The 27,007-nt window shown below is 52.9% G+C and overlaps 1 protein-coding gene across 1 annotated transcript in view; it reads right to left on the bottom strand.

The window, feature by feature from the left end:
- Positions 1–9,053, bottom strand: part of DISP3 (dispatched RND transporter family member 3) — a 55,448-nt gene extending 46,395 nt beyond the window's left edge. Inside the window, exon 1 of the mRNA XM_032300386.1 lies at positions 8,592–9,053. The gene's annotated coding sequence lies outside the window, so the exon portion shown is untranslated. The remainder of the gene's footprint in view (positions 1–8,591) is intronic.
- Between the last annotated feature and the right edge of the window lie 17,954 nt (positions 9,054–27,007).

Below are 27,007 nucleotides of genomic sequence, written 5' to 3'. Positions count from 1 at the left end.
GAACTTGGGCAAGTCTTCCCTTCTCCTGGGCCTCAGTATACCCTTCTGTCAAATGGGAGGGCTGGACTCGAGCTTTCAGATACCTCCCAGTTCTGTCATTTGGAGTCACTAGAGGGTCAGGACACAGGAGTGTGACACAGGAGAGAGGATGGGGTAATTTAGGGCTGGGGAGCCAGTTGAGGCCAAAAGGGTTGTAGATTCCCTGGGTCCTGCCTGAGGCAGCAGCTTCATCTGCTTTCAGCAGGTTCCAATCCATGCCACAGCCAGACGCCAGAGACACCCCAGGACCAGAAGGTCCTGCAGAATGGGATGAGGGTGGGGCAGGCAGTGAGAGGGCAACATTCAGGGAGTCAGTCTCTCGACTCAACCTGAGCCAAGGGTGTTCTGGGTCCCTCATTACTCCAGGATGGGGTCGGGGGGGACCAGCTGGAGGAGGTGAAGGCTGGGAATGCTTTGAGAGTAGTTCTGCAGAGGGAGAAATAAGCTACTTAAGCTACTTAGTCTTTTAGGCTGGTGACAGCAGGAATGATGCAAATTGATTTCTATTCAAGTGCTGTCCCAGGCAAGGTGGTGGCAGGGAAGGCAGAAGCCTCCTTCCCAGAAGCAATCACCTCCAAGCGCAGCCCCTGAGCATCAGCGCAACTTCTGAGCAGGGTAGCAGCACAGCCACCCCGTTCCCCCAGACCTGGGCTCAGCTGCCCATTCTCCATGTTCCCTCAGGATGGGACGATGTCCAGGACTCTCCAATCCAGAGCTGTTGAGCTGCTGAGCAGGGCAGCTCCTCAGCATTTCCTGGGGTGGGGACATTCTTTCAAGTTTGGGGGGTGAGGACAAGAAAAGGACTCTTCCTTTTGTCCAGATTTGGGGTCAGGCCCTGCCAAATCAAAGCCCTGGCTGTCAAAGTCCCTCAGCCCCCTCCCCAATTCATACATTTACCAATTCATTCACTCATTCACTCACTTCATTCACTTGTTGGTGCTTGCTATATAAAATAAGGACTTTCTGCTAAATCATCATAATCTGACCAGGTGTAGTGGCTCACACCTGCAATCCCAGCACTTTGGGAGGCCAAGGCAGGTGGATCTTAAGCCCAGAAGTTCAAGACCAGCCTGGGCAACATAGGGAGATATGTCTCTACTAAAAGTAAAAACAGCCATGCATGGTCATGCACACCTGTAGTCCCAACTACTCAGGGGGCTGAGGTGGGAGGATTGCTTGAGCCCAGGCGTTTGAAGCTGCCGTGAGCTGTGATTGCACCACTGCACTCCAGCCTGGATGACAGAGAGCCTATCTTAAAAAGAAAACATAATCTTAACTTAGTGATGTCTTAAACTCCTTTCCTCCTGAAGGCTCCGTGAACCTTGTCACCCCAGATCTATTCACATGCTCATTAATGCCCAAGAATGCCAACTGGCTGAGTGTCCCTGTTCATCAGACTCCTGGCTCTGTTACTCCGGGATCATCTGCTCGAAGACTTTGGAGCACCGGGTTGGAAAGTCAGAAACCTCGCAGGGAACCCACAGCAGCTACTGGCCTGCAATGCATGCTGCCGGCAGCCTTTTCCAGCTTCCCTGGCTAAAGAAGGAAAGGAGGGGTTTTCTCTTCCAGCTGCTGACAGTTTTCCAAAGCCTGATTCCCCTCTAATGTCTCCCAGGCCTGGACTGCAGGGAGGAACAAAAGCCAACAACCTGCTTTTGTGAAGTCACAAGATGATGCCTTAAAACCAACAAATACTTTTCAACCTGGGATTCCCCGCACAAAATCATGTCCAGAGGGATGAGAGTCTCAGCTGTGTCTACATGGAAGGAAAAGAGGAAACATCTGGACGAAAGCCGGCAATGTCCTGCCAGTGTGCCAGATGCTGCCCACATCTGGACATTCAAACAGTGAACTGTCCGGTAGCTTGGCAGTCAAGAAGCAAATGGTCAGCTCACGTCACCCTATCCATCAGAACACAGCGTGAGTTCTATGTGCAATTACCAAGATTACTGAGGGACTCACAAGGTACTCTGGCTTCAATCATGCTCATCCTCAAAGATCCAAATCAAGGGGAGGTGAAGGCCAGAGTGTGGGGCTCAGTCCTTGTGCATGTGGCAGCTGGGTCCCGTCTCCACTGCTTATTAGTAAATGCTTAGTCTCCGCACTTCACATTTCTCATCCTTAACATGGAGACAACAGTGCTATCCCCCTTGCTGGGCAGGTATAAGGATGAAATGAGATCATATCTGTAAAGTTCTAAGCCCAGGGCCCGGCAGGTACTAAACATTCAAAATATGTTGACTTTTATTATCAAGATCATTATCATTGGGGTGATTGCCCTGCAGAGCTCCCCAACAAAGAACAGAGAGATCCTTCAGGCCAGTGCAAAGATCACCGCAGTTGCAGCGTGTGGGGGACACATACTTTTCCCAAACCTCCCAGGAACACCAATTTGCCACAACCTTCCCCACCCTGCCCTCCACCGACGCTGCCTTCCCCAGAGACAAGATCGCCACATCCTTCTTCACAACAGGAGCAGCTTCCAGCTGGCTGTCACGTCTCTTCTAGTCACAAGGTTTGGCAAAGGACACATCATCCAGGTGCCACTGTATGTGCTGGATGCCCCAAGCAGATAGCTCGGCGGAAAGGGCCTTCTCCACCACACCTTCCTCCTACCAAGACATCAAGCTCATGGACAGCCCAGTTGTCCTGGGGGCAACACCTACAGGAAACTTTCCTCCTGACCGTGGAGTGATCCCTTGCTTGGATCCTGCCCTCTCAGCCCCAGGGGTCTCCTGGGTCCCTCTTCTGCTGCGGTAGGGGACCTGGCTGAGACACCATTCATCATCTATCCCCTCTGCTCCTTCGGTCAGAGGTGCTGGCAGGTGGGAATGGGGACTCTGATGAGTTCTACAGGGACAGAGACAGAGACCTTTCCATTAGGTTGCTGCAAAAGGAATCGGGTTTTGCCACTACTTTCAATGGCAAAAATCACAATTACTTTTGCACCAACCTCACACTTCTACAAGCCCACACCTGTACACAGTAGGACTGCTCAGGCAGATGCTTGTGGGATGGGAGATTACGAAGAAGACCTTTTCTGGCAGAGGAGCTTTAAGTTCCTGGATGCTATCTCCTAGGACATCACTCTGTGGTTCCAAGAAGTGCCCCTGTAAATGGTTCGTTCTGGAATCTAAATCCAAGCCAATCCTTCCCATTGTCCTTACTGCCCCCTTGTTCCCAATGGTCGAGCTCACTGTATACAGAAACACCATCACCAACAGCCTTTTCCAAACTGGCAGGTTCCCCATTTGGTTCCCTCAGAGGGAGGAACGGATGGGAGGAAGTAAATTGCCAGGATCAGGGGCATGCCGGGAGTTCTGCAGGCAACGAAGCCCTCTCCAGCCTCTTCTCTCCGCTGAGTTCAGGGAGAAACATACCCAGACCTTACACTTCACTAGTGCCCTCCAGGGGCTGGCCCTAGGATGCTGTACCAAGTTCTTCCTTCCAGGTTTTGGCAGAGACACAGCCTCTGCTGGTACACATGCCAGCAAGCGTGACCAGCCTGGAGGTGTAATATAAATAGCCTGCCGCTGCCCATCAGCTCCTCCGCCCCCCTTGGCATCAGTTCCAAACCTTCCCCTTCCTCACCCCCAGAGCAAACCAGTCAGCAGGGGCTCTGCTGGGCTCCACCTGCCTCCTCACCAGCACTGTGACCTTGAGACGGTGACTTGACCTCTCTAACCTCAGGCCCCTCCATTGTGAAATGGAATCAGAGCACCTCCCTCTTGGGTGGCCATGGGGATCACATCAGTTAAGGTCCATGAAGCATTTAGCACACTGCCTGGCATGCGGCTGATGTCAGAGGGGTGCAGGGGAGAGGACTGGAGCGATGACAGCAAGCAGCATTTCACCTCCGCTCTTGAAAGGGAGCTGTTAGCTTTACCAGCTGCATCGGTTCAGTGCCCTTCCCTGGCGTAGTTTGGACGCTTCCCATGCACCCAAGGAAGCCAGCCTGGCTGCCTAGAAAGATCCCTGGCCTTGGATTTGAGACTCAGGCTCTGCTACCAACATGCTGTATGATACTGGGCAACTGACTTGCCCTCTCTTAAGTAACTCCCCCATCTGCAGAGGCCTCTCATATCCTTGACCTCTTACAGAGTTAAGTTGTCTTCAATAGTCCAAGCTTCACAGCTTGAGCCCCATTCCAGCCTCTCACTGGGACTCAGCCCCAGCCCAGGCATGGCTCAGAAGCCTTGAGTACCCAGCCCAGGCCACTGATTGATAAACAAAAGTGAGGGTACTGCCCTTCACCTCTGGCCTGTCTGGCAGAGAAATTTACATCCTTTTGAAACCCATCACATAAACAGGTTTCTTGACAAGAAAATATTTATTGAATGACAGTAACCAAAACAATATAGGCTACTGGCCAAAATGGGGGTTTTTGCTTCATTCAGATCAAAATCTGATCCCAGGCTGGCCTTTTCTCGCTGTGTGTCCTTGGGCAAGTCTTTTCACTTCTCTGAACTTTGTTTTCCCATACATTAAATGAGGATGACAATTTATGTGCCATGAGATGGTGGCAAGGCTTAAGTGAGACAGTCCATGTAAATGCTTAGCCCCTGGCACACAGTAGGTACTCTACACATGGCAGCTATGAGTGTTGGTATTGTTAGCGCCAGCCTCCCATCGTAAGGCGGAGGACCTGAGGCCACCAGCCATGTCTGGTGCCTGTTTCTAAAGAGCTTTGACAAGACAGAGACACATATTCCTCACAATCCTCCCGCCTGTGTACCTTCCAGCTGGTGCAGAGTGGAGTGCGGCTGTCTGGTCTCCCGGCAGCCAGGCAGAGAGTGAGCTCACTGGGGGAGGCTCTGCCGCCATCCCTGGACTGGTCCCGCAGCATCCATGCCTCCAGCCTTTGTTGGGCAGCTGCAGCGTGAGCCGCACTGTCTGCCCGTGAAATTCGAGTTTCGGAAAACATGCATATTTGTGAGTTGGTGCATGTTTCTATTTTGGGCCAACACTGCTCTCTTTATTTATTTTCCCCGGGCTTCGATGCTTTGGAATCCAGCTTGGAAGGGTGTTTTGACAGACTTTGACACCTCTCCCGGCTCCTTTGGCAAGGCACATGCTTGGGGTAGGGGGAGGGTAGGCAGAGAACAGGATTTCAGCTGACAAGCCCTCCTCCTTGGCTAGGACTGATGGACAATCCCACACCCCTGCCTCGCTGTCCCAGCCCTCAGTTTTTCCACATTTGGGTGTGGGGAGGAGTATGAGAGGGGTTCAGATGGGGAAACCATTTCAAAGAGGGGGATGGGAACCAAAAAGGCTAATCACTGAGCTCCCGATTTTAACAATGTTAGCATCATTATCGATACCGATAGTATTGTTACCGTCAACCATCACCACTACCACCCCCACCATTTTGGGGTGCCTACTTTTATTGCTGGCAGTGGGCTGGCTGCTGGCCCTTAGGGACACCACCTCCTTGCTCAACATCTCTCTTGGCTCATCTGTGGAGGCTATTTTTGCCATCCTTAGCTCATGGGGTTATGAAAAGAGGCTGCTCAGCCACATGGCAGTCATGGCTGTCTTCCCTCTTGGCATCAGAGCCTGGCCAGCAACCAACTGCCCATGGGCAGTCTACTTGGTTGGGTCTAAGGACATGAGGCTGATTGCAAAGCGCTACTTACTGGGCAGGACCTCTAAAGCTGCTCTCAGCTGGTCCCTTCTCTGTGGCCATTTACAACCAGCCCAGCGTCTGCCACTTGGGAGGACGGACCTTAACTGGGGCAATTCCATTTGCTTTTGATGACTAGGGGAATAGGGGGTGGGGAGGATGGGGAGACAAGGGAAGTACGTCTACACTAGCAGAGAAATGGGCTTAAACCATTCAAAGACCAGGGGATCAGGAGATCCAGGTTTAAGTCTTCTACTCTCATTTGATCACTCACTCATTCACTCACCACATATCTACCAGCAGAACTGGTGGTTTATGCGGAGATATATAGACAGTGGAAGTAATGCCCGCCCCAATAAAGACTTCATGGCAGCAGTGCGACCTCAAGAAAATTACTTGGCATCTCTGGTCATATGAAAGAAATCATCTGAATATCCCTCACTCAGAGAACAGCAACCCTCTACTAGTGGTGGGTGCTCTAAGGAAGGGGAAAGGCAGGATCATCTTTGGGGTTAGAATCACAATTTTCAATCCCACCCACACTGAAGAGACTCATTGGAGAGTCAACGTTCCAGATCATTAGGACCCTACAGGTCACCTCAGCCAGTCCTTTAATAGATGGGAAGCCTGAAGCTCAGAGAAGGGCAGTAGTTTGCCCAAGGGCAAACTGGGAGTCTGTGGTCAAGCTCGGACTAGGATCCAGGTCCCCTGACGTCCAGTCAGGTGCTCCTTCTGCCACACCATGCTGGGACTGTTCTTTCAACCCAGTTTCTGAAGGACAACAGCAGGAGAGGTGTCAAAGGGCAAGCCAAGTCATGGCTACCAGATCCCATGGCTAGCCAAATCTCCATGGGGGAGTTCCAGAACAATTCACCCAAAGTTCTTGGCCCCTTAGAAACACCTCTCCTGGCTCCCTTGGCAAGACACATCCTTGGGTAGGGGGAGGGCACAGAGGCTCTTCCTGGGGAGGGGAACAGAAGCTTCTGAGGCCACGGTGGAGGGCCATCAGATTTCCAAAGAGAGAGTAACAGGGACATGGAACCTACAGTGGAGAAAGCAAGTCTGAGAGAATGGAGTCAGCTCCCCCTAAGGGTCAGCCATGCCCACATCCCAGCAAAGACTGGGTCAGACCCAGCCTAAGGAAAGTTGGGGAGAAAAGTGAAGGCAGTGGGTGGGGAAGGATGACTGAAAAGACCAAAAAAAGAGGGTGTGTGTGTGTGTCTGTGTGTGTGTAAGATAAACCTGGGGGAGGGAACAGAGCAGGGAAACAGATGATACAATCAAAGAACGCGGACCCTGATTGTACATGTGTCTGGACTAAGGTTAGAGAAAGAGGAGTGACCACTGGGGTAGAGAGCCAAGCAAAATGGACCCTGGGCTGAAAATGGAGATTCTGTAAGGCATCTGCCCAGGCTGGGCTTCGGCCCAGAGCTTCCACCAAGCCACAGTCTCCTCCCTCCCTCAGGCAAATGCCCTGGTCCCCTGGGAAGTATGTAGTAGGAGGTGGGGAGGGGGCGTTTGCTCTGAATCTCCATGCTTTGCCCATAGGAGAAGGACAGCGTGTGTGTGTGTGTGTGTGTGTGTGTGTGTGTATGTGTGTGTGTGTGTGTGTGTATGCACGTGGGCGCTGGGGGTGGGAGTGTGTCTGTGCTTGGGAGCATGAGTGGCTTTGTGAGTCATGGCATTGGTGGGAACACCAGGTGGTGGGCTCTGGAGTCTGGGGCTTAGTCAGTGAGTCCAGAGACAGCAGCCTCGAGTGTGGAGCGGGGGCGAATATGCTGCCCAGGTCCACAAACGTGTGTGCTTGTGAGATCTGTCCACCCTCGTGTGTGTGAACCGTGGGTCTGTGTGTGGATTGTGTGCACCTGAGGATTGTGGGTGGGTGTGTATTTGTGCGAGTGGACTACGAATGTGTGGACTGTTTTCCAGTGGTCTGTAGATATGTGTGTGCGCGTGGATGGGTGTGAGTGTGCGCCTGGACCGTGGGTCTGCGCGGGTTTCTGAGTTTCCAGGTTGGCCGCGAGGCGCTGTCCGCGGTGCTGACCCGGGGCGTGGGTCAACCAAGACCTGTGGCCAGTCTCGGAATGCGGGGGGAACCGCGGGCAGCTGACGCCGGCCGTGGAGCAGAGAGGGGCCGCGAAGAGGTAGCCCCCAAGAAGGCGCCTTCCCACCCCTGCTGCCGGCCTCCCCAGGGAGTTGGGAAAAGTTCTCCCTGCGGTGGGGGTTGGCTCCCGGGACTCGGCACCCCTTGCACTAGGAATCTTCCCAGACCCTCAGCGCCGACACTGCCCGGCTGCCCACTCCACCTCCACCCTCGTTCGCGTTCTGGGCAGAGCCCGGGGACCCTCTCGCGCGCGGATTCCATAGCCGTCCCAGCCCGCCCCAAAGCCCCCACGCGCCCTCCCCGCCGGACCTGCAGCCAGGTTATTCGGCGAAATGTCCCTCCCAGAGCACGAGTGCGCTAGGTAGGGGGTGGGTGGAGGGGGTCATTAACCTTTCTCTGTCCCTTCCCTCCGCTCTAGCGAGAGCCCGATCCTGGGGCGGCTTCAGACTGACGCTCAACTTTTATGGACCCAGATATCCGCCAGCGGGGACGAGCAGGGGCCGGAGGTCGAAGCCTCGCCGTTCCTGGACATCCAACATCCAACTCGTCTAGGCCGACCGAGGCTGCTGCAGCCCCGCGGGGAGCTGGTGTGGAGCTGGGGCCGGGCCGCGGAGGGCAAGCCTGGGCTCTGTCCACCCCTGACCGGCTTTTCCCGGGGGTCCCCCGAGGCCCGCATCCCGGGCTGGCTGGAGAGCGGGAGAACTTCGCGCGCGGCGCCACGCAGGCCAGGGTGCAAACGGCGTGGAGGACTTCCCCCTCCTCCTAGCAACGCAACCCCCAGCCCCGAGACGGAGGCCCGATGGCGCCCCGCGGCCGTGCACTCACCTCGGCCGGCCGAACGGGGCTGGGCTGAGCCGCCGGAGCCGGAGGGAGTGCGCGGAGGGTCGGGGGGCGGCGGCCACCCAGCCGCGCAGACTCGTCTCCTCGCGGGAGGCGCAGGTGGAAGCTCCTCGAAGCCCCAGGAGGCCAGGGCTCGCCGCTCCACTCCTGGGCAAGCAGACCGCGAGAAGATGCGCGCGGACCCCAGTCCCCAGCTAGCAATCCGAGCACTCCGCGCCGCCGCCGCCTTTTATTCGCCGCCCGCCTTTGTTTGGGTCCCGGCTCCTACCACGGGGCGCGGGGGTGTCCGAGACAGGCTCCGGAGCCGCGCCGTCGCCCAGCCCCTGGCGCCTCCTCGATCTTCGCGCCACCGCGCTTTGAGTCATGGCGGGCGAGAACTGGCGCCAGGCCGCGCGCTGCAGTCTCCGGGGCCCGCTGCCTGGCGCCGCCTTGGCCGCCGCTCCCCCTGCCCAGCCGCGCGGTGGTTCAGCCAGGCCCCGGCGCCCGCGGGCGGGGGAGGCGGGCTGCGCAGCGACCCCTGGGGGTCGGTCCCCGCCCCTGCAGACGGCCCAGGCCAGACCCCCCCGCCCCGCCCCGGAGTTACCTGGTTCCCACGTCTCTCCCCACGCCGTGCTCTCCCTTCTCTCCAGCCGGCCCGCCCAGCCTTGGCAGGTCACCAGCCTCCTGGACACTCGCGGGCATCCCCGGGTGCCCTCTGGAGGGAGCTGCCAAGCCCAGGGTACTGGCGCCGTCCCTTCCTCGTTTGTTCTTCAGTTACCCCTCTGGCACCAGAGCCCGGAGCCGTGCCAGCCCCTGGGACCGGGCATCCTTCCAGCTCTAGCACATAGCCTGTCTGACACCCCTGGGCAAATGGCCACAAGGAGAAAGAGCCTGGGGGGGGGGGGCGGGCAAGACCAGTGCCCTGGCCCATTTCTCTCCATCAAGGCTCAGAGAACGTTGACATTGGTGTTGCCCAGGGGGAGCTAAGGGGGACCCCTCAAAAGGGGGCCAGCTGCCAGCCCCCAGCTGCAGGGTGGAGGGTTGTCAGTGATGGAAGCCAGAAAGGAGGAAGGCCATTGCCACGCTGTGTGAGTCAGGAGCTTGTCATTTGTCCTCTGAGTGTGTGCTGACCAAGGACATGGGAAGATAGGGCGATGGTGAGACACAATGCTTGCCTTCAGGAGGTTTCTGGCTTATGAGAGAGAGAAGAATGTGGGAGAGTTATGAATGAAACATGACAAGCCCCGCCAGCCAGTACACACCGATGCTCAACCCACGTCAGCCCCTCCCCATCCCAGGCCCTTGTTTGTAAAAGAGGAAAACTGGGGTGACACACCTCAAACACCAGGGTGCTGAGTGGACCCCCTGTGCTGCTCCACTGCTGCTCCTGCTCTGTCTGTCTGCTGTGCAGTCCCCGGAAGCTGTACTCATAGACTGGCTGTCAATGGGACACATTGGTGTTTATGACCTGGGTACCCTGAGAGCTCATCTACACAGAAGCAAATGGCCCGAGCCAGTGTCCCTGCCCTGGCACTCACCCCCCATGTGCTCAGGGTCTCAAGAGAGCCATTGCCAGGCTGGCCAAGTCTGTCAGAAGACTCCCAATGGCTCCATCTGGCCTTGAAGACATCAGGGTTGGGGACAGTTCCTGGGGTGAAGGGTGCCACTCTGAGCTGTGAGGGGGAGAAAGAGACAGGAGATCTCTCCCAGGCAGTAGAGGGTATGCAAATTGCTGTCCCAGGACCAGAGGCCAAATCTGACATGAGTGCAGAGGACCAGACTTGGCACTGCCCTGCAAATGTCCAGTCCCATTTGCCGTATCCTAGAGGGAGGGCAGAGAATGAGGAGCCATGGGAGAGGGTGGGAGGAAGGAGAACAAGGAAAAGATTTATTTTTAAAGGAGGAATAAAGAGACCCAAAGTGTGTTCCCATGCCCAGCTGAGAGCAAAGGGTATTCTTGGCTGGGTGAATGGCTTGATTCTTTTCAGTTTGTTTTAAGGTTGCTTCTAGGAGCCTCCTCAAAGCTCTCCAAGGCCCCAGCCCTGTTCCTCTCAATGTGACAAATCCACAGGCCATCCCATTGGTGTGCCCCGTGGTGCTGTGCCACCCCCAGCCCATGCCTGAGGATACAGCTCCCACTCCCCTGGGAAATAGATTTAGTGGGTTTCATAGGTCCCTGATTAAATTCTTACCACCTTCAAAGGGGTCCTGCTTCATGTTCCCTAGCCTGCCATAGCTGTGGCCACCTTGGCCATACCCTCCTCCAAACCCTCCCTGGCCTCTTGAGACCTCCAGAGGATCTCCAGCAGGGCTGGGCTTGCTCTGCCTTTGGTGGGGGATCTTCTGCGAAGGGAGGGTGCAGAGGCAGAGGCCCATGGAGGGGGCAGGAGGTGCAGAGTGTGGTAGCCAGGAACACTGGAACGATGCAGTTTTCCCAGGCCATCAGTGAGGTTTTAAAAATGCAAATGGAACCAGGCCTTTGAAATATGCCTGCCATAAAGGGGAACCAGTGGTGGCAGCAGAGCTGGTGCGGGCATGAAAAGTCATGAGAATCCTCCTCCTGGGGTTCATCCCGAGGTTCCCTCCCCCTCCCCTGCCGGCTCCCACTTGCAGGAAGCCGATTTACTATGGGGGCCCGGAGAAGCTGGTCTCAGACATCCCTGTCCAGCCGCAGGGTACTTTCCTGAGGCCTCCTGTACCTCCAGGTGAGTAACAAAGATGGCTCTGGTGGACGGATGATCTGCCCAGATGAAAGGCTGCAGAGAATGAGATTCTGTGTCCCCTCTGGCTCCTCGTTCCAGTGCTGTCTGCTGGAAGTTCTTCCTGGGTCTGGTTTAAATGCCTCGTGGTGCCGATAAGCTGCTTCCCCGATAGTCTGTCTTCACGACTAATTGAAAAGCCCTCTTTGCAAAGGATATGAGCTATAAAGGGCTGCTTTATCCTCTCCTATCCCTTTATTTCTACTTCTATTTTCTCTCCAACTAGGTCTGAAGCAAGCCCCTGAGCTGAACCTCTGATTCTACCCCTGTCAGTAAAGTCATTTTTCTGTTCCACCCCTTACCAGCTGCATGACCTTGGGAAAGTCACTTCACCTGGCTGAGCCCCAGTTGTCTCATCTGTAAAGTGGGGCTGGTAAGAATATCTGTCTCATTGCAGCAGTTATAGTTACGAGATCATCCCTGTGCAAAAATTGCATTCAGCACTGTTTATGGCACAAATTAAGCACTAAATAAACATTAGCAGTTTCTTCCCGGGCCCCGCCCCCGTGAAGGGATTGTATGCAAATCAAGTCCTCCCACCAGATGGGTGAGCAGCTGAGGGCTGAGCATATGGGGAGGGTTGGGAGTGTTTATCTTTTAAAATATGGTATTAAGACATTGTCCCAGCACCAGGGAATAGAATGAATGGATTTATAAGTAATTCCCTCTTCGATCTGCTAAGGCATTGACTTTGACGCTCTTGGCCCCCAGCCCCAATCTCACCTTCCCCAAGAAGCCACTGGGCAGAGTCAGGTAGGCTGGGCTATGCTGGAAAGAACCCTAGGTTAAGGAAACCGGGTTTGATTTTTATGTGTGTCTTTTATCAGTACGATCTTGGGCAAGTCACTTCATTTCTCTGAGACTTAGTTTCCTCATCTGCAAAGTGGAAGTCATAATGACTACTACCAATAATCTTTTCAGCTAAAGTAGAACACAGATTTATTATAAGTAACCATTTGATAGTTATATATATAGTTATAGCTATAATGTAGAGAGATAATAGGATGATCAATCCCTGTTTCCATGAGTTTCAGGGTTGATTGTGCTTCATGTGACATAATAGATGCAAAAGAGCTCAAGGAGCTTGCTCAAGTTCATGGTGAATGAACTTCTGACTCCAAGTCACATAGAAAGTTAGTGGAAGAGCTTGGGTTGGACTCCAGGTATCCCAGCTTCCCATCCTGCACTTCTCTGAAATACCATCCTTCCTCTCCCCAGCCCCTTCCTCCCCAAAGCTCTGTTCAGGAGGTGAGTGTAAGCTTATGGGAGTGAGAAACATTAGAGGATCTCATAATTAAAGAGAAGACAGAGAGCTCTGAAGAAGGGCCTGAGGAAGGCCAACAGGGCTAGGCTTAGGGCAGGGTTACTGCAGGCAGGGCCTAAAGGAGGCTAGACAGATGGCAGCTCTCGCCTCCTGCCTCCCCCAGAATTCTGCAAACAGCCAAGCCTAGCATGCCTTTCCCAGCCTTGCCTGCCTCCTTCAAGGGAGCAGGCATCCTGTGCCAGAGTGAGTACAGTCCAAGTTATTAATTGCCTGCAACAATTAGCCCCAGTGCCTGGGCCTGCAGACACCCAGGCTCTGAGAGAGGGAGCCAATTACAGCTTCATCAATATTCACGCTGCTGCACAATCCTCTTCCAACAAGACGGCCCCCTTGTCCCCCATCCACATTTCTAGGGGCCTTTGCTCTGACCTCAACATCTGGAGAAGACTAAATATTGCTGATTTCTTCAAGAGGGAAAGTCAATGGAGGGGTTAGACCCAAGGGGCGTTTTGCATAGCAGAGCCAAGACATTGGCAGGGATGGGCAGGATCCTGCCAAAAATCTGGACAGTGTGGCATTAGCCAAAGACAGTCCCTTTGTTGGAAAGAGATTGTAACCTCCAGGCTGAGGGTTTTACATAGATACCCTGAGGGCTCCTATTGTTAGAACTGGCTTGAAAGGAGGAGATCATAAATACCCAAAAAGTTACAGTTTTAATCCCAGCTCAGTCGTAGACTAGCTTTGTGGTTTCTGGGAAAGCCCTTTGCACCTCTGAGCTCATGTCCTGACCTGTAAACTGGGGGCAGTGGCCACCCCTTCCCATGGAGGAGAATTACAAGAGATGCTCTGTGGAAGCACACAGCAGTACAGTGAGTGGCACCCAGTGAGCTGGGAGTAAATGGCTGTGCTTATGTTCTGTCCAGAAAAAGCTCCAGAAGGAGATCTTTTGACCCCCAGAGAAGCGTGGGGTGATGGAGAACAGGGCAGATGAGCAGTTAGGATGCCAGGATGCTGACCCCAGATTTGCTGTAACATGCTCTGTGGTCTTGGTGCCCTTCCATCTTCGGCCTCTTGTTTCTATTTGACAGACAAGTACATGAGCTAGATGTGCTCCAGAGCCCCTCTGACTGTGATCTTCCAGGAGAATATGAGGAGGCAGAATGAGTTCAGACTGGATAGGAGTCCACAGGGAATATGCAATCCCCGATTTTCCAAGGGGGTAAATGGTATCTGTGGTCAATGTGATGGAAGCGTCAAAAGAATGTGAAGGCAGGCACAGGAATAGTTAAGCCAAAGTCACAAATTTGTTGGTTCTGCAGTGGTTAAAAAGAAACCATATATTTTTAATCAAGACAGAAAATAAAAATCATCGTCTTGTTCAGAACTCCTGGGAAAGGCTGAGTAGAAGTCCCCAGCACAGGCCTTTTCCCTCAGTGTGTTTCAGAACCATGGACAGTTGCTCCTGCCCGCATTGGTTGTGATGAGGCGAAGGGATGAGGGGCGTGAACTCAGCCACCGAGTTGAGTATTTGGAGGTAGTATTATGCTCAGGGTGAGTGATGGTGAGCAGGTCCAGGTTCAAGAATAACAGTTACAACTGGCTTTTTTTTAAAATATGGGATCTCTGTCGCCCAGGCTGGGGTGCAGTGGTGTGATCACGACTCACAGAAGCCTCGATCTCCCTGGGTTCAGGTGACTTTCCCATCTTACCCTCCAGAGTCGCTAGGACTACAGGCATGTGCCACCTAATTTTTTTTTCTGTAGAGACGTGGTTTCACCATGTTGCCCAGGCTGGTCTTGGACTCCTGGGCTCAAGCAATGCCCCACTTTGGCCTCCCAAAGTGCTAGGAGTACAGGTATGAGCCAACACACCAGGCCACACCTGACTTTTGAGTGCCCAGTGGGACTGCTTAAACCTTTAGAGGGTAGGGGTCTTCCCCTGTGCCCCCTCCCAGGAATACCTAAGGCTTCTGGTGCACCTACCTGTGTATGGGCTCTTTGTGGCTCAGCACAGAGTCCCAGCCCCATCTCCACACTCTGCCCTGCTCCTTTGTCTCTCTGGATTTGGTTTCATAGCACAAGTTGACCAGTGCCTTCCACCACCCCAGTCAGCCTGGCTGGCCCACTGGCGCCAGGAGCCAGGTCAGCTTTAACCCTGGCCACCAAATCCCATCTGGGCCTCGGCAGTGACAGTAAGAAAGAGCTTTCCTGGCATCATCCCAGTCAGGAATCTGTGCAACTCTGATGGGCTGCCCCAGTACCAGCTCCTATTCAGGCACTTTCAGTGTGGGCAGGGGTGAAGCACGTTCAGTGCCAGGACCACTGAACTGACATGCAGGGCTGGTAGGCAGATCATCAGGGTCCCAGCTGCTAAAATACTTTCTATGCAGCAAGGGATGCTACTAACAACATCAGTGACAATCATAATTAATGGCTGCCATTTCTGGATTGCCAGAACCTATGTATGCATTATTTCATCCAAACTCACAACCATCCAATAAAGTAAGCACTCTTACATCCTCATTTCCAGATGAGGAAATTGGGGTACGGAGAGTAGTAAGTTGGTAGCAACCCAGTCAAACCCACCCAGACAGTTTGACTCTATAGCCCAAGTTCTGTATGAGATTGTTTTCCCCATTTTACAGATGGGAAAGCTGAGTCAGAGAGGTTTAAAGACTTGGTAAGCGTCGCAGTAACGGAGAGGATTTGAATCCAGCATTGCCTGATATGGTGGATACTGTTTATCTGCTCTACTCTACCGCTCCCTATGGAACTAAGTCCCCATTGGGGGCCCACTCTCAGTGCTCCCTACTGTGTCCCTGAGGTCTCACCCTAAGTCTAATCACAGCTAAACTAATCTCCCTGTTCATCCTTAGAGAAGTCACAGCCTCTCCCTGAGCCCAATATACCGAGGGAAACTTTCTAAAGCAGTGCTCACATTCCAGTTTGAGAATGGCTTTGTTTGATGAGATCCTTCCTGAAACCAGAGGAACCATGCCATCCTGCAAACTGACAGGGTAGTTCCCAGGACCCAGGAGGGCCGAGTCATGCCCATACCTCCAGGACAAGATGCAGGGACCAGGGCCACTAGCTGCAAACACACCATGGGATCGGCATCACCTGGCACAAAATGCCAAGTCATCTCCTAACCTATCATTTCACAAATGGGGAAACCAAGGCCCAGGGCAGGTGAGCATGGTGCTGACTGTCCTTTTGGCCACCCCTCCAAGCTTCTGTGTCCTTCCCAACATCCCTGTGTTCTCATTTTGAAGCTGGGCACGTCAAAGGACAGCTGTTCTTGCGGGCATCCAGGGCCACATCTGGCAGCAGGCACAGAAAGAATGCATGAGTGGTCTAAATGGCCACATGGGGAGCAGCCCAGGCCCGACCAGCACATCTGGCTGCGCCTGGGTCGCTGGGCTGGCGGCAAGGCCTCCTCTGCTCCTCTACCTCCTCCTCGCCTCCTCCTCCTCCACCTCCTCCTCGCCTCCTCCTCCTCCTCGCCTCCTCCTCCTCCTTCTCCTTTTCCTCCTCCTCTACCCCTTCTCCTCTTCCTTCTCTTGTCTTCCTTCTTGTCTCTCTCCCACACTCCCAAACTCCCTGCCTTCCTTCCTTCACAATCATTCCTTGCTTTGATAATGATGACAGTAAACATTTACTGAGTACTTACTGTGTGACAAGGCCTGTACCATCTTCTTTAATCTTCGCAACAACCCGTGGAGAATAATCATCTCTCTTTCACGGATGAGGCAAATATAGGCCAGAGAGGCCAGGGTTTGTATGGCCTGGCTGACTTCGATCCCACACTCTCCTGCTCCTTTGCTTTTTGGGAGACAGTAGCACTTCATCACACAAGGGGCAAAAACCGGAGATGGCGCCATCCATTCGTTTTTGATCTAGGATGTGTTCTTTGGTGGGTGCTTTGCTTTCTTTTGATTTTTCTTTAAAACTCTAAGCTGATTTCATCCCCACCCCTAGTCTGTTTCATTTTCTGTTCCTTCTGAACCTCTGCTTCCCAATGCATGCATGCACAGCCAGGAGTGAGCCGATGGTCATTATTATACTGACTCTGGAAAGTGGAACCAGACCATCACATGTGGCACCTAAGTGCAGAGGACTTCCCCTGTCCCCAGGGATGTCGTGGTGGTCACCACTTTTAATGCAATCAAAGGGGCATGCAGAGCAGGTGGCTCAGAATGTGGAGTTTGAGATCAGACTGACTTCAGTTTATTCATAGCTGCGTCGCTTACTGGCTGGGTGATGTTGGCCAAGTCACCTCCACTCTCTGAGTCTCAGTTTTCTCATCTGTAAAATGGAGACAACACCTGCCTCAAAAAGCAGTTGCGAGGTGTCTGTGTGACTGGCATATAGCTGTCCCCAGGTAATGTCAGTGCCCTGCACCATCTCATTATGGGTCTAAAGAACCTGGGAAAACAAACTCCCTCTAGCCCATGGAGGCCCCTGAGGACTTATTTCCCAGGAGTTGTTTGCTCTGCCAGATATATTCGGTAGGATTTAGGTAACAAGGTAATAGTCGACACTTTTCTTTTTTTCCTTTCCTTTTCTTTCCTTTCTTTCCTTTTCTTTCCTTTCCTTTGCTTTCCTCCTTTCTTTTTGCATTCTTGCTTTCTTGCTTTCTCTTTTTTTCTGATGGAGCCTCACTCTGCTGCCAGGCTGGAGTGGTGTGGTGGCATGATCTTGGCTCACTGCAACCTCCACCTCCCGGGTTCAAGCGATTCTCCTGCCACAGCCTCCTCAGTAGCTGGGCTTACAGGTATGCACCACCCTGCCCAGCTAATTTTTGTATTTTTAGTAGAGACGGGGTTTCACTATGTTGACCAGAATGGTCTTGGTCTCCTGACCTTGTGATCTGCCCGCCTTGGCCTCCCAAAGTGCTGGGATTACAGGCATGAGCCACCGCGCCTGATCTTTTTTACATGTGCCCTTTATGTGATGTGCAAATTGTTCACATCATATATAGAGTATGTAAGTTCAGAGCATAAGCCCCGGAAACCAGATGATCTGGGTTCAAATCCCAGCTCTGCTGCTTACTAGCTGTGTGACTTTGGGCAAGTCACCTAACCTTTCTGTGCATCAATTGCCTCATTGTAAAAGGGGTTAGTAGAAGTGCCTACATCTTGATGCTGTGCTAAGGAGTTAGAGGGTGCGTGGAAAGTTGTGTGATCGATGCCCAGACGTAAGAAGTGCTCAGTGAATGTCAGCCATTATCATTATTACATTTTTAGAGACAGTCTTGCTCGTTGGTCCAGGGTGGAGTACAGTGGTGCCATCATAGCTTATTGCAACCTCAAATTCCTGGGCTCAAGCAATCCTCCCACCTCAACTTTCCAAAACACTGGGATTACAGGTATGAGCCACCACACCTGGCCTCAGCTGTATTATTATTATTATTTTGAGATGGAGTCTCACTCTATCACCCAGGCTGGAGTGCAGTGATGCAATCTCAGCTCACTGCAACCTCCACCTCCTGGGTTCAAGCGATTCTCCTGCCTCAGCCTCCCAAGTGGCTGGGATTATAGGCGCCCACCACCACGCCGGGCTAATATTTGTAATTTTAGTAAAGATGCAGTTTCGTCATGTTGGCCAGGCTGGTCTTGAACTCCTGACCTCAAGTGATCTGTCTGCCTGGGTCCCCCAAAGTACTGGGGTTACAGACATGAGCCACTGCCCCCGGCCCAGCCATATTATTGTTTTGTCTTCACGTTAATCTTGAAAAGTGAGGCTAAGTCATGAGTCCATTGTCACACAGAGAGTAAATGGCAAAACCCTTTGAACCGGCATCTGACTGATTGCCAGGCCTAAGGGTTTTCCGCTGCAGCCTCATGCCTTTAAGGTAATAGGAGGAGAGGGTTTGTGGGTCAGCCTGTGGCTCAGCCAGTGTCTTCTGATGCCACAACCCAGGTGAGCTCATCTTCCCACTCTCATGCCTTCTCTTGCACCTGTCTCAGCTGGAGCTTGCCCTTTCCCACTGAATCCTTTATTTCAAAAACAAACTCCTCTTAACTCCAGCTGAGCCTCCTGGGGCTCCCCACCCTTGAAACTTGCTCACTTTGCAGGGCATGGGTGCCTGTAGAAACCCCGAATCCAAGTCTTGTTCCCTGCCGGGCCTGGCTTATAGGACACCCAAGACACCCCAGTCACTCCTGCCAGTCGCTGGGGGAGGGTCTGTGGCCCCAAGCACTGCATGACCCCACCCCACTGCCTGCGGGACACAGCCCTGATACTGAACATGGCACTCAAGGTCTGTTCCTCCTCAATGACATCTCTCTGGCTCCATTAATTGACAATCCCTGTCTACACCCCCAGCAGCCCCAACTCGCCTGGCTTGATCATTGCTCAAACGGGCCGGCTCCTTCCTGCCTCTCAGCCCTTCCCCACACCACTCCCTCTGCCTGGAGTGCTCCTTCCCTTCTTCCCTACAGGTGGGAATATTATTCATCCTTAGGGTCCAGTGCCTCCCTTTCGTGGGGAAGCCGCCCCCAGCCCTACCCCACTCTTTCCCCCAGAGAGCCTTCAACTCTCTCTCCTCTGTTCCTGGAACAATTTCACACATCTATTTCTGCATTTATCACAGGCTGACGTGTTTTCTATATAGAGTCTGTTGTCTAAGTGTGAGGGTGCATGATGACTCTCTAGGGGGGCGACTTCCCAGGCCAGGGCTGGGGTGGGGGGCGTGGAGACAGATCATAAGCAGCAGAGCTGGGACCCTCTACTCCAGGGCCTGGCTCACGGGTCTGAAGCTTGAGTCAGACTGGACTCTTCTCAGTTTAGAGATGGGACAACGGAGGAATGACTCTCTCATGATTATATGGTGCTTCACGGGGCACAGCTGAACCTGGGCTCCCAGCTCCTAATCCTACAGGGCTCCCAAAGTCCCACTTTCGGGGCTGGGCTGATGCACAGCAGAACCTCTAACCCTCCTCATCAGCTATTGCCACAACAGGCTGTGTTCTGAACCTCAGCGGCACTTAACAATAACCAATACTTTGCTCACAGGTCTATAAGCTGGCAAGGAGCTCTGCTTCACGCTGTAGGGTAGCTCAAGCCTGCTCCACTTGTCATATTAGGGGCCAAGGCTACCCTCGTCAAGTTCCTTTTCTGGCTACAGCAGGAGAGTGAGCGGGCAGGCAGAACCCACGCCAACACATCTCAAGGTCCTTCCCTCATTATACCTGCTATCATTTATTGGCCAAAGCAAGACACCTGACCAAGCCCAGAGTCAGGTGGTGAGGAAGCAGACCTGTCTCACCGCGTGGCCTTGGCAATAATGTGAACGTGAAATACTACTCCAGGAGGGTGAAGAATTGAGCCCAATAATTCAACCTTCTATGCTGCATTTCTGCCTCCACTTTCTTTCTTACAGATTCAGATTGATAGCTGGCTGTCCCCCAAAGCCACTAGACAGAGCCCCCCAGTTCCCTTCCCTGCAGCCACTACTTGCAGAGTCTGTGGCTCACTCCCACTGTCCCCATCTGAAACTTAGCCATGCTGACTGCAAGACAACAGCGAAGGACGGTAAAGAGGACACTCAGGCCCCAAGAGTTGGTGTAAAGGAAGAGTGAAGGGCATGTGGTCTGGAAGAGCAGAGAGTGAAGGAGATCTGCCTTCATTCCCAGCTTCCAGCACCATCCATTGTCCCAAATCTGAGAGATGAATTTCAGGAATCCCTCAGAGCTTTGAGTCACATTCTCGTAGGATCACTGCTCTCTATAGCCTCAGAATCTCAGTATGCACTTCTTATTTTTGCCTTTCTGCAGCTGTTCACCTTTCTTCTAATAGCAGCCCCTCAATTTCCAAAGAACTACCCTCCTGCTTCAGGCCATGTGATTTGGGTGGGGTAAATGCCCACGTGACTCAGGCCTAAGCCAATCAGAATATCCCATCATCCCCTTGACCACAGTGATGGGTTCAGGGATAGACTCATGGCAAATCCGGGCCAATGAGAACTCAGTTGTGAACTTTCTCTGAAATTGCTGAGGAAGAGATGATTTTTCCTGCAGGACTTGACCCTGAGAAGATATAGGCTTTGTGTTATCAGCAACCATCATACCACAACATCAATGCCAAGAATAAAGTCACCATGAACTGAAGGACAGAGAGGCATGACTTGAACTCCTGGATCAAGCTATGCCTGAAGTTCTAGTTCTACTCTTGGACTTTTCTACGACTATGAGACCAGGCAGAACATATTTTATGTCACTTGCAACTAAACTTACAATCCTTTAATCATAAAATTTTAGATTCCAAAGCCAAGGATGCTTAGAATCATAAATTTGTTTACTCTCAGAGTTGGAAGTCCTTAGAGATTGAACCTGACTCAGGGAACAAGCAGAAGTGCTAAAAGCTTTGAGTGTGGAGACAAGGAAGAACCACATGCCTTTATGTACCCCCTCTAGTGCTGGCACATTTGTCCTGGACCAGGAAGTCCAGCAGGGCCCAGCCCTTGACTTCAGATTAGCCTGGATGAGCCAGATACAGTGAGATTCGTAATCCCAGCTTCTTGTCTGGGCCATGGCCCCCACTTGTAGCCCTTCATGGTTGTGTTTCTAGATGCCACCTCTCATCCAAGGAGGAGATGGGGTCTGAGCTGGCCTGGGACACTGTGGCCAATGCTGGTAGGAGAGACTGCTGCAAGCAGAGGGCTGGTAAGCACAAGGGCAGCTCTGAGAGAGAGGTAGGCAGTGAGGATGCCGCTCTACAGGTTTGCATTTGGCCAGCAGGGAAGGCTGCCCCAGACCAGACTCCTCTGAGCCAAGCACTGGGCCCAGCGTGCCAACCTCCAGCTTGGCATAATCGCCAGCTCCTGCTGGCTGACCTTTCTGAGCAGATATTCCAGGAAAAGGAATGAAGGCTCCTACCTTGGTCTGGCTTTTCGACCTGCACAGACAATCTTCAAAGGTGCCAACGACTGACCTGGCTCCTGAGTCACTTTCCTCTGCCAGGGCTGGGGCTGCCACTGGCTCTGTTTCCCACCAGTCCACAGGGCTCCCTGCTTGGCTTCAGCACCCGGGCCCAGCAATACTGTTGGCCTAGCCACTCTGCCTCGGAAGGCAAAGGACTCTTTTGCCCTGAATGGAGGTTCCGGAGTGTAATAGATATGGGTTCTAATTCCACTTTCTCCAATGACTTGGAACCCTCTCCAGTAATGGCATCCCTCACTAAACGCATGAAATAGGCCTTTTCTCTACTCCCCATTCTACAGGCAAAGAAACCAAATCTCTTTGAGGTCATGACTTCCTTCAACAGCATTTATTTACAAAATATTGTTGAGCACTCACTAACTTGCCAGCCACTGTGCTAGGCTCTGGGGACACAAGGTGATTAAACAACGTCCCAACCCACATGCTGCTCAGCTGGGGTGAGGAACAGACTTGCTCATGGTCACAGAGCACACTGTCATTTCCCTGCACGTAGTAGGTGCTCAATGAATGCATGAGTTGGCTGAAATACCTTGGCGGGGGGCACTGACAAGGAGGAATCACGGGCAAAAAGACAGTGTGATGCAAAGGATGCATCAGGAGGAAGGGGGATGTCAATTCCCAGCCTTGAGGCTGGATTTGCAAACAAAAAATCTATCATATCTGACACTGTTTGCTAAAGACCAGAATGGAGATGAGGGAAATGAGTGGTGGCGGACGGTGTGCTTGGCTCCTGCCTGACAAGTGGCTTGGGGCCTGCAGGGGCTGCGCTTGTGCAATGAGCTTTAGAATCGTCCCCAGTTCCCCCAGTCAGGGCTGAGAGAGGGCGGGAGTACTGCACTCAGGGCAGCATGTTGGGAACATTAGGAACAGGAAGGAGCGTTTGCAATATGAGAATAAACACGTAATGCCTAGTTGAAGTATCCTGAGCCAGGCACAGGAGGGTGTGCCTGTAATCTCAGCTACTTAGAGATGGGAGGATCACTTGAGCCCAGGAGTTCAAGTCCAGCCTGGGCAAAGTAGCAAGATCCCAACTCTTTTTAAAAAAATCTTGAAATGTGCCAAGCACCAACAATGATACCAGCAGCTTCTTTCTCTCCTCTGGGACCTTGCGTTAGCCCATAGGCATTTGTGAAGGTTGCAGGCTCCAGGACCCCTCCCAGACCTGCTGAATGTGAATCTGCATTTTTAACATGATCCTCCACTGTTTCTCAAGTTGGGCTGCATGTTAGAATCACCTGGGGCAGTTTAGAAAACACTGATGCCTAGATGTACCCCCAGAGATTCTGATTTCATTGGTCTGAGCTACTGCCTGGGTATCAGGACTTTAAAGTCAATCAGGTGTGAGCCAAGGTGAGGGCCACTGTTTTAACTTCACAGAGTGTATTCCCAAACTTTGCCTCAAAAGCCCTGATACATCCCTAGATGCTCAGGAGGATAAACAGTAGCCCCCTTTTTCAGAAAAGAAAATCAAGGCCATCTATTCCCAGCAGGTTGATGTACAGCAGCAGTTCTCAAAGTGAGGTCCCCAGACCTTCAGCAGCATCATCGCCTGGGAGCTTATTAGAAACCCAGAATTCTAGGCCAGGCACGTGGCTCACACCTATAATCCCAACACTTCGGGAGACTGAGGTGGAAGGATGACTTAAGGCCAGGAGTTTGAGACCAGCAACATGGCAAAAACCCCATCCATACAAAAAAAAAAAGAAAGAAAAATTAGCTGGCTGTGGCGACATGCACTTGTGGTCCCAGCTACTAGGGAGGCTGAGGCGGGAAAATCACTTGAGCCCAGGAGGCTGAGGCTGCAGTGAGCTATGTTCGTGCCACTGAGCTCTAGGCTGGGCGACAGAGCAAGCCGCTATGACAAAAGAGAAACACAAAAGAGAGAAATGCAGTTTTCTGAATCAGCACCTCTGAATCAGACGGGCCCAGCGTCTGTGTTTTGACAGCCCCTGCAGGTGATTCTGATGCACTCTCAGGTTTGAGAACCTCTGGAATCGTGGAAAGAGCCCTGGGTTGGGAAAGGAGCTCTGGCTTCTCTCCCTCGCTCTGTGTGTCCTTGGGCGAATGATTTGCCCTCTCTGGGCTTTCTCCATGTGTAAAATGAGGGCGACGTGAGCAACCAGATGAGGGATACCTCCCTTCCAGAGTGCTTCCATGGCAGACATGGCTAATCCATCACAGCACTGCATCCCACTGCTCCCTGGATTGACCCAAGAGCCGTTCTCAGTATACTTTCTCTCTACTCGATGTCTTCTTCTTCACCTCCTCCTCTAGAGTAATCTTCAGCAGCCACCAAGGCCCAACTCAAATATCACCTTCTCCAGGAAGCCCCCTTCATGACTCCAGGCAGGGACATCAGAGCTTCCTTGGAGACAAGAGCACTTTCTACCTGCATTGTGACATCTCTGTTGTAACCCACATCCCCCAGTGGACTGTGGCTCCTGGAGATCAAGGACCATCAGGATCCCTAACACCAAGCTCTGAGTGTGGCAAGGATAGTGCTCAAGACAAATGATATTGGAGGAAGCACCCAGACTCCTAGTGGGGAGGGGAGGGGGCGAGGCGTCCTCATGGTGTCCAGCACCCTCTGGGTCACAGTGCCTCCTGTGCTCATTTGAAAGGTGTATTGGCTGACTTCCCACCTGCCAATCCTCCATCACACAGAGGCTAGCCCTGGCTGTGGCACAGATTGAGAACGTGAAGCTTGGGAGCTGCCAGGGTGCCCTGCACAGCCTGTCTGGCCTGGCTGTTTCCCAGGAAAGTGGCGTGGAGGGGGAGAGAGGCAGATGGTGGCTTCATCCCCGTGATCGCTAGCAAGAAGCCCGCAAGCAGGTTAGCCAGCCAGTGACTGAGTCAGAGTACTGACCCCATCACGCCTGTCACCCCAGCACTTTGGGAGGCCGAGGCAGGTGGATCACCTGAGATCAGGAGTTTGAGACCAGCCTGGCCAACATGGCGAAACCCCATCTCTACTGAAAATACAAAAATTAGCTGGGTGTGGGAGTGGACCCCTGTAATCCCAGCTACTCAGGAGGCTAAGGCAGGAGAATCGTTTGAACCTGGGAGGCGGAGGCTGCAGTGAGCCGAGATCGCACCACTGCACTCCAGCCTCGGTAACGGAGTGAGACTCTGTCTCAAAATCAAAAGCAAAAAAGAGTGTTGCCCCAGAGGGCTGGGGAAGGGGTGCCGGGACTGTGACCATGTTCACACATCAGGTCCAGTTCACAGATGTGGAGCGGCTGTCCCCTCTCCGTGTGCCTGCATGATCTTCATTCGCTGTGCTCAGCCCAGCTGGGAAGGAGGAGGGTCCATTCACTCTATACTCGCTGTACACGTGTTGTGCATTTAGCCACAGGTGCGGTGCCATGGGGAGCATCGAGGAAAGACACAGTCTCTGCTCTCAGAGGGGAATGAGCAGTCAAAGATGCTGGTACGTATTGAACGTAACTATGTATTGAGCCACGTGAGAGGGGAATGTGCATTCAGCGCAGACGGCGTGCCAATCCTTGAGCGAAAGGAAGTGCATGGAGCACCTACTGCGTGCTGAGCCCTGTCTGGGGAGGGGATGTGTACTGCATACCCCTGGGACTGGGCCCTAAGAGAGGAGAATCTGGTTTCTCCACTTGAGCACCTACTATGTGCTGAGCCCTGTGAAGCTGAGTACACTGCATATCCACAAAACACTGGGCCCTGAGAAAGAAGAGCACGGATTGAACGCCTGTTGTATACAAAGTCCTGTGGGAGAAAGCTTATAACAGTCCTTGCAGCCAGCTTCGGGAAACAGGCTTCTGTGCCTTTGCCTCCCTCCCCTACAGGAATCCAGTTCCTCCTCGACCACGGCTCAACTCAAAGGCCGGCTCCCACAGAAGCCTTTCTGCACTTTCTTTTCTCCACTTTTCCTCAGCATTGTCAAGGCAGCCCTCCTCTCCTCTGCCTGAGATTGTTGACAACCAGGACTTCCCTCTGCCCAGCCCTTCCCATGACCAGAAACGGCACCCAGCACTGCCCATGCATTCTCTCTCAGTCTCCATCGCCAAGCTACTGGGTAGGTACGACTGTTACCCATTTTACAGCTGTGGAAACTGAGGTCCTGGGAGGCTAAGGGACTTTCCTAAAGCCATGCACCCAGCAGGTGACAAAGGAGCTTGACCCTAAGCCTAGCTCTTCCCTAGCTCATTGGGTAAATGACACAGCCCAATTCCAGGCCCTGGGGCATGGCTGGCCCCAGAGGACAATGGGCTGTTTTGACAGCAGAACCAAAGCCTTCTTCCCAAAGTGGCCGTCCTCAGCCCATCCCCACTAGCTGCTGACTTGGCAGGCAGGGACCCCTCCCCTGGAGAGCGGCAATACTCGATACGTTATATTTCCAAACTGGGACACACGCTGACATTTCTGGGAGAGGAGAAATCTCCAGGGGCTGGGTTGTCACCCTCCCCAGGGAATCTGCACACTGCACTTGCCGTGGTGCTCCCCCTCCCTCTTCACAGAATAACTGCTGAACAGATTGCATCGGAAACAGAATTCCTGGATTATGGAGTGATGATTCTAAATGGCTGTTTAACTGTGTTTTCCTTCATTTCTTTAAAAAAAAAATGTTAAAATTGAAGTAAGTGAGTTAAATGCAAAGGAAATGAGCATGGCACCCATCGTCCCGTGGAGGACCGGATCGTGCAGCGCAGGAAGAGGCCGGGAGGTCTCAGGGCCACTAGTGACTGCCTGCTGGCTTTTCAGACTTGCTCCCCACTTGTCCGGCACAGTATCCTTCATTGTCTGCACCATTTTATACAGGAGAAAAGGAGAGCCCAGAGAGTTCAAGTAACTGGGCCAAGGTCACACAGCATTGGAACTGAAAGACTAGTTGGTCCAAGCCCAAAGCCAAGCTTTCCTCCTTCCCATGCTGGGTTAGAGCATTTTTAGGCTGCCTCCTCTTGAGCTCCGCTCATGGCTGCTCTAGAGTGACAGAGAAGAACACAGAGGTCCTGAGAGAAGCGACTCCCAAATCACATAGCTGGCAGCAGAACCAGGGTTAGGATTCCCACACGGAGATGCCAGGTGTTGCCCACTATGGGTTGAGCTTCTACCAGAACTGGGTGGGGAGATGGGTGCAGGGGGAATCATGGGCCTCCCCTGCCCCCAGGGAGGTTAGTCTCAGGGATGAGATGAAGGGCCCCAGCATGGTGACATGCAAGACCACACCACCTCCTCAGCCCAGGAGCACATCTCTAGATCCTGGCTTCCCACAGCACTGACGATCTGAGGCTCCCTTTGGGCCCTGGAGCATGAGATTCCAGGTGCTAGGGAAGCTCTCTCTGCCCTTCAGCTGCACGGCCCTTCGAGGAATCCTTCACGCTGCAAATTCAATCACAGCCTCTACAGTTTATCAATCACTCGACCCTGGACAAGTTGCTTAGCTCTGAGCTCAGTGTGTTCATCTGTAAAATGGAATTAACAATGGCAC

This window comes from Sapajus apella, unplaced genomic scaffold (assembly GCF_009761245.1).
Source record: "Sapajus apella isolate SASKATOON/1434 unplaced genomic scaffold, GSC_monkey_1.0 scaffold43, whole genome shotgun sequence".
NCBI lineage: Eukaryota > Metazoa > Chordata > Mammalia > Primates > Cebidae > Sapajus > Sapajus apella.
The sequence above is the reverse complement of the archived record's forward strand: the minus strand, read 5'-3'. Positions and strand labels throughout refer to the sequence as shown.